Source organism: Hemicordylus capensis, chromosome 3, assembly GCF_027244095.1.
Source record: "Hemicordylus capensis ecotype Gifberg chromosome 3, rHemCap1.1.pri, whole genome shotgun sequence".
Taxonomy (NCBI): domain Eukaryota; kingdom Metazoa; phylum Chordata; class Lepidosauria; order Squamata; family Cordylidae; genus Hemicordylus; species Hemicordylus capensis.
This window is the reverse complement of record NC_069659.1, coordinates 268,417,151-268,424,721: the sequence shown is the minus strand read 5'-3', so window position 1 is coordinate 268,424,721 and position 7,571 is coordinate 268,417,151. Positions and strand designations below refer to the sequence as shown.

General features: G+C 44.0%; 1 long non-coding RNA gene across 1 annotated transcript; it reads left to right on the top strand.

Moving 5' to 3' along the window:
- Positions 1-875: 875 nt before the first annotated feature.
- Positions 876-7,366, top strand: LOC128349541 (uncharacterized). Its single transcript, XR_008318842.1, has 3 exons — positions 876-1,007; positions 2,394-2,440; positions 7,168-7,366. It is a non-coding gene; the product is annotated as an uncharacterized LOC128349541 (long non-coding RNA).
- Positions 7,367-7,571: the final 205 nt, after the last annotated feature.

The window sequence follows — 7,571 nt, the reverse complement described above, 5'->3', positions numbered from 1 at the left end:
ATCTGCATTCTGCTTTGCTTTGCAAGGTCTACTCACTCAGTCAAAATGGGGCAGAAGATGTTACTGTAGGTGAGCTTGCTTTCAAATTCTGGCTGCTAAGAGTGCTGCTGTGCTGTGGCAGCTGTTGCAAGAAAGAGTCATAAGTGTGTGTGAGAGAGCAAATTGTGCCTAGGATGTTACTGAAGCACTGGCACAGTGGATGGTAGTGGCTTATGGGTCAGTGTGAATCAGTTTTGACAATCTACTGCTGAATGTCTTCGAAATGTGTGTACTGTTGGGAGGGGCAGCTTGTGTGTGCTGTGTTTCTCCCATAGGTAAAAACCGGGACTCAAAAACCTTTTGGCATCACTGCAGCAGGTTGGCTGGTGGGGCATGAGGGGTGCTACTCAGCACCCAACTTGCAGAGCAATTGGGCAATCAGGCTATTTTTGATTATTTAAAAAAATTTTGTCAATCAAATCAAATCAAATCTCTTTATTTTGGTCAGCAACCAGCATGAGATTAAAACAAATGTGGAAGAGAAGATAATCAAACTTCTACTACAAACAATAAAACCACATAAATTTTAAAAAGTCCTCTTGAACATAGATCAAGGTACTGAAAGTACTACTAAAAATACATAACTAAGAATAAAAGGAGGCAGCAATATTTCATACTTATGAGACTATTACACACAAATCAAAACTCAAACAGTTGCATTTCCACCTCCTGAATCTGAGAGGGGTTAAACAATTCAGGAGCTTGGGAAAATTTAGTTGTTAGATTGACTGATGATATACAAGTGATCCCAATACCTGCGTGCCCACCTGCAGTTAGCCACACTGTAGCTACAAAAGTTGCTCTGGCCTTAAAGCCATCACCTATTTTCCTGTTATTAAGCTCTTATGCAAATAGAGGGCTGCGCTACAAAATTTATCTACCTGTCTGGTGGTACTGGAATTACTTCCTTCCAACAGCCTGCCAACCATCTGAGGAGAATCAAAACCTGGGCATTTAGCCGTCAAAGGGTAAATGAGATCCTGACGCAGGTTTCTATAGAACAAACATTCCAATAGCACATGGGTGACTGTTTCCACTTGACCCTCCCCACATGGGCAGAGCCTCTCCCCATAGGGAGTCCCTCTATATCTGCCCTCTAAGAGGGCTGAAGGCAGGGCATTGCATCTTGCCAGGGTAAAAACCCTTCTAAGTGAGGGCACCTCCAAGATAGTGAGATAGGATGCTGGGGCCAAACTATACCTGACTGATCCCTGGCTCTGAAAGTCAGCATCAATCCAGCCAAGGCTGATTGTCATGAGAATAGAGTGCATAGATGTGAGAAAAGGAAATCTGCATGGACCGAGAGTCCAATAATCCAGTCAGTATTTTTAATGGGTGCATCTCTAGGTCCTTATTGCTGACTCAACCTCTTTTGTGAGGGGGGAGAGTTCCTTTTTGAGCTTTATCTGCATTCTTCCTGCTGAGTTAATTGGTGCATTAGCTTGCTGCTATTCTTTGCAAAAGGAGGGGAGGGGCTGAGGCAGGTTCACTCCGAGTGCAGAGTGGCCTTGGCTGGAAGTTAACTTTCTTTAGTTAACTTCTGGGGTCTACTTAGGGTATCCCAGATAGGGAAGGTGTGCATCTGCTCCCTTTTCAATTTGCTTATTAGGAGCCAAATCTAGGGGCGACTGGCCCACTGTCAACTAAGTGACCTGTCCCCATGTGCCACAAACGGGGAGCTCATGATGCTGTGAGGCTCCTGAGCATGTCAAGAGGGAGATCTCCAAGTCTGCAGATGCAAACTCTAATGAGGGGGCTCCTGGGAGCTGGGAGGAAAGCATTGCTAGTAACAACACTTAAGAAACATATTTCAGAGGCTGCTGCACAAACACACACATGCAAATCACACAGCAAATACTTAAGAAAAATAGCCCCCCCCCATTTTGTAAATTATGTTGGGGTCATATGGTATTTCAGATCAAAATGGGACTGATTGAATAGCAAAGTTTCAGATCCAGTTTTGCTAATAATTTACCAGTCCCCTTTTCTAATAATTGTTAGGTGTACTGAATGAAATAATTGGAATAAAAATACTGTTTGGGCATCGTTATTAGAACATGAGAAATCATGTCAAAAGTGCAATAGTCTAAGAGAGCACCAAAACTGATCAGCCTTTATGGAAAGAATGAAGGGTTTGTACTTGTGTCTTGTATTACTCCTCTGTTTCCCCCCCTTGTTTTGTCATTGATCAGCAACATTGCTCAGGTCACCCAACGGTCAACTGCTCATCTCCACTGTTGTTCTAAGCAGCCTTACCGAGACATCATGGGAAGAACAAAATGATTTCTTTAAGGAATAGCGCTATTTATAAAATAAATATACCATCTAATATCTCTCCCTTGCACAAATGACAGGTTAAGAGAACTCCAGCAGCTGTATATTTGTTGAATACCAGCCTCCTGTGAGTATAAATTGCACCTTACAGGGCAGAAATACAATATGGTCCACTAGAGATTTCCTTGCAAGGTGTAGCTGCTTGGCTACGGGCAAGTAATGACTTGCATTTTCAGCTGCTTCTTAGTAAGAGCCTTAGTAATTGGAATCAGTTATTCAAAACATCTCTAAATGTGATTTAAATGGTAAGGATTTAATAACATAGAAAGAAGTCATTACGGAGGTTCAAGCAGGGGGAGAAGGGAATTCCGTTTTTGAGAGCAGAGGGAGAAAAATAAAGCAATTACTTGATGTAAAGGCCAGCAACAGAACTCCTGCTGTCACAGAGAAATCAAATCTGTCAGCAATTAGTGGGATCTTAGGAGGCAAAGAACCCTTCAGTGTGGAACAGTGAATAAGGGGTTAGCAATTATATGAACTGATAAAAGTGTTCTGGTTTTCAAGCAGCAGGTTAACAAGCCCCACTTTTTCATAACTTGATGCAGATGTGATGATTCGCACTCGGTGACTTTTTCAATGGGTTTCTATGAGAAATCTTTTTTTTTTTAAAGCCCAAATGATGCATTGGCTGACTCTTCCCATCTGAATCTTAACTCCATCAACTAGAAATTACAGTCAATAACACAGTTTGAAATATAGCTTCCTCCATCAATTGTGGGATAGTAGAAATGAGGATCTGAAAAACCTTGGTTCAGATGTAATTGATAGATCAAGGTTTGTGAGCTCTCACTCTCAACCTCAATTCCAGCTCTGTAAAGTAGGAATTTCAGTAGCTCATGTCATCAGATTGTAGGCGAGTGCATAGACACGAGTAGTAAAGCATTTTGCACATTCATAGCACATAAGAACAAAAGAACAGCTTGCTGGATCAGGCCCAAGGCCCATCCAGTCCGGCATCCTGTTTCACACAGTGACCCTCCAGATGCCACTGAGAAGCCCACAGAAAAGAGGTAAGGGCATGCCCTCTCTCTTGCTGTTGCTCTCCTGCAACTAATATTTAGAGGCATCTTGCCTCTGAGGCTGGCCTATAGCCATCAGACTAGTTGCCATTGATAAACCTCTCCTCTGTGAATTTGTCTAAGCCCCTTTAAAAGCCATCCAAGCTAGCCATCACCATATCTTGTGGCAGAAAATTCCATAGATTAATTATGTGCTGTGTGAAAAAATACTTCCTTTTGTTGGTCCTAAATTTCCCGACCTTCAGTTTCATGGGATGACCCCTGGTTCTAGTGTTGTGAAAGAGGGAGAAAAATTTCTCTCACCCTCCACTCCATGCATAATTTTATACACCTCTATCATGTCCCCCCGTAGTCACCTCTTTTCTAAACTAAAAAGCCCCAGATGATGCAGCCTATGCTCATAAGGAAGGTGCTCCAGACCCCTGATCATCTTGGTTGCCCTCTTCTGCACCTTTTCCAGTTCTACAATGTCCTTCCTAAGGTACGGAAACCAGAACTGCACACAGTACTCCAAGATTGGCTGCACCATAGATTTGAATAAGGTTATTAAAATATTAGCATTTTTATTTTCAACCCCCTTCCTAATGATTCCGAGAATGGAATTTGGCTTTTTGACAGCTGCGCACTGAGTCACCACTTTCATTGTGCTGTGCACCACGATCCCAAGATCTCTCTCCTGGTCAGTCGCCAACAGCTCAGACCGCTCAGTGTATATGAAGTTGGGGATTCCCCCCCCCCAATGCATCACTTTACACTTGCTTACATTGATCTGCATTTGCCATTTTGTCACCCACTCACCCAGTTTAGAGAAATCCATTTTGAGCTCCTCACAATCTCTTTTGGATTTCACTATCCTAAATAGTTTGGTGTCTTCTGCAAATTTGGCCACTTCGCTGTTTACCCCAACTTCTTGATCATTTGGGAACAGGTTAAAGAGCACTGGTCCCAGTCAGTTTTCTCTCTAACAGGGATTCCCAGATGTTGTTCCATAATCCCCAGCCAAAGGACATTGCAGCTGGGGATGCTGGGAGTTACAGTGAGCAACATCTGGGAATCCCTGTAGAATGGAACAGTGCTTCCTGCACAGATCCCTGGGGGACACCACTTCTTACTTCCCTCCATGGTGAAAACTATCCATTTATTCCTACCCTCTGTTTCCTGTCCTTCAACCAGTTACCAATCCACACATGAACTTGCACCCATATCCCAGGACTGCTATGTTTACTCGAGAGCCTTTGGTAAGGAAATTTGTCAAAAGCTTTTAGGAAGTCCAAGTATAACTATGTTATACCAGATCATCTTTACCCACATGCCTACTAACACCCTCAAAGAACTCCAAAAGGTTAGTGAGGCAAGACTTGGCCTTGCAGAAGTCATGCTGCTTCTCCTTCAGCAAGGCCTGTTCTTCTGTGTTCCATTGATGATTTATTTTAAAGATGTATATGATGATCCTCAGTATAAATATTTCAAGCTTATGGAATTCAAAAACCAAGAGTATCTAAAACAATTAAAGAATTGTTTAGCAGCAGCAATGTTGGTCTCCAGGGTATCTTGAAGAGACTATATGAGGCTATTCACACAACGGCAGAAAATCAGGCTGGCCTCCGCTAGCCTGATTGCCTACCGTTGTGAGAACCACCAGGCTCTGCTGCGAGCCCAGTGGTTCTTAAGCGAGTCACCCGCTTAAGTAGCCCTCACCTAAGCCCAGGTTAGCGGAGTGAGTGCCCCGCTAACCCAGGCTTCCTGATCGTGGGTTGTCACAGTGCGGCTCTGCGGCGTGGCAACTCATGAGTAGACCCCCGACCGGGAGGCTGAAAAGCAGCCTCCTCGCTCGGGGGTCTCTCCAGCACGCTCTGCTCGCTCGCGCAGAGCATGCTGGAGCTTCTGGGGGCAGTGCGGCCCCCAATCCTCCCAGCCCCTGCCAGCAAAGTAATGGAGCCGGCAGTCGTGTGGGCGCCCACTTCGGCCGCCCAGAGAAGACTGCTGCTCGTGTGCAGGGAGAGCGGGTTAAGCCCACTCTCCCCACAAACCCTCCCCAGGCTCACTAATCATGAGAAGAGCCTCTCTGTCTGTCTACCTACCTACCTACCTACCTACCTACCTACCTACCTACCTACCTATATCTTTAACGCCACTGTCACTAATCCTATGCATGGCAGCTCTCGCGAAAGTTTGGGAGCAGTTGCTGGGTAGCAATGGGGGCAGACAGATGAGGGGAAATAAATGATGGCCAGGAGAACGGGCAAGTGGCGGCCATCAGGCTGGGAGGGCTAAAGGAAAGCAGCGGCCATTGAGCAGGATAGGTGAAAGCCAAGAAAAGAACTAGAGGCACACATGCTCTGTGCCCGATTCAGTAGTTGCTCTTATTTTGAAAGACCTACATTGGCTGCTGATACATTTCTGGGCACAAATCAAAGTGGAGCGATTACCTATAGCCCTTAATGGCATGAGCCTAGGGAGATTTAAGAGAACACCTTCTTCATCATGAGTTCCACACTGCTGATTCAGATCATCTGGGGAAGTCTGCTTAACATTGCCACCAGCTCATCTAGCGGCTACTTAGGGTTGAGCCTTCTGTCTAGTTGCCCCAAGGTTTTGGAATGGAATTCCAAAATTATTTCTGGAATAAATGCTGTACTATCTCTAACTGCTTTAAGAAAATAAAATAAAATAAAATAAAATAAAATAAAATAAAATGCACTTATTCAACCAGGCTTTTAGTTAAATTTTAAACCATTTAAATGTTTGTAATTGTTTGCTTTAATTTTTGTGGACGTGTTTTAATTTAATTTAATTTAATGATTTTGTGAGCTTACTTGAGGAGAGTGTTCCACCACAGGTAGGATGGCACCACTGAGAAGACCATCTCCCTGGTCACTGCTCACATCACCTTAGACAGTGGAGATACCCAGAGGCAAGCCTCTGAAGATTACTCCAGTGTGCAGGAGGGTCCATGTTGGGTTCAAGTTGGCAATATTTTGGATACTCAGATTTAAAGTAAAACTTTAAATGTAAGCACTAGCATTTTGTCTATCCATGTGGTTTTCTTTGTAAAACACAGGAGTAAAATACAGGAGTATACTATTGCCTTCTTGTGCGCAGTATGAAATGATGCCTTTGTCATTGTCACTGAAGTGATCCTGGAGAGAATCTATCTCTGTGTTTGCTAAGAGTTGACACCAGCTTGATGGCACTTAATCAATCAATCAATCAACCAACCAACATTTTGAATTGTGTACAGAAATTGCCCAGAAGCCAGTGAAGCTGTTTAGGCACTGGCAAGGTATGGTCACTTTACCTGATCCAAACTGCAGGCAGCATTGGGATCTTCACAGATCCTGGCAGTGCACATGAGCAGCCCAACCAAGGCTGGGTGCAAATAGCTTTTATATATAACTGTAGCCAGGCTATCCCTGACTAGGTGTGATCACAGATTAGCACCAGCTTCTGCTAGTGGAAACTCTCCATGCCACAAAACTCACTTGGGTTTCTAGTGACAAAGTGGCAATTAAGAGCACCCTCAAATTGTTAACCAAATCCTTCAAGGGGACTACAACTCTATCCCAGGGGCATAACAAGGCTGGAGTGGGCCCAGAGACAAAATTTTAAAATGGGCCCCTCGCTGACACACACACACACACACACACACACACACACACTTTACAATATATAGTCATGTGACTTGCCTCTGGGGGCTCCCTCGAGGTGTGGGGGCCCCCAGGCAGCCGCCTCCCCTTGCCTAATAGTAGTTACGTCCCTGCTCTATCCCAAACAGGATGAATACCACTTCCCCAGAAACAAACCACCCACTGATACAACTTCTGTCTTATCTGCACTGAGTCTCAGTTGAATGACCATTCCAGTCCACTCCTGGTTCCAGACACTGATTCATCACTTCCACCAATTGATCACACTGAATTTGTTCTATTGTTAAATGAACATACTCAGGATGCTGAATTCTGTACAACCATATTCTGTGTTTTTGTATTGTATTGTGTGTACTGCAAGTATTGCTGTCATAAATGATAACAGCTGGTCATAGACTGAAATCATTCATTCATTCATTCATTCATTCAGTGTTTGCATAGAATTGCACACAACCATGGCTATAAGTATTGTGTAGGCTATAGGAAAAATACCATGGGTTATCTATCTGCATATTCAGTGCTCCTGGCTTCT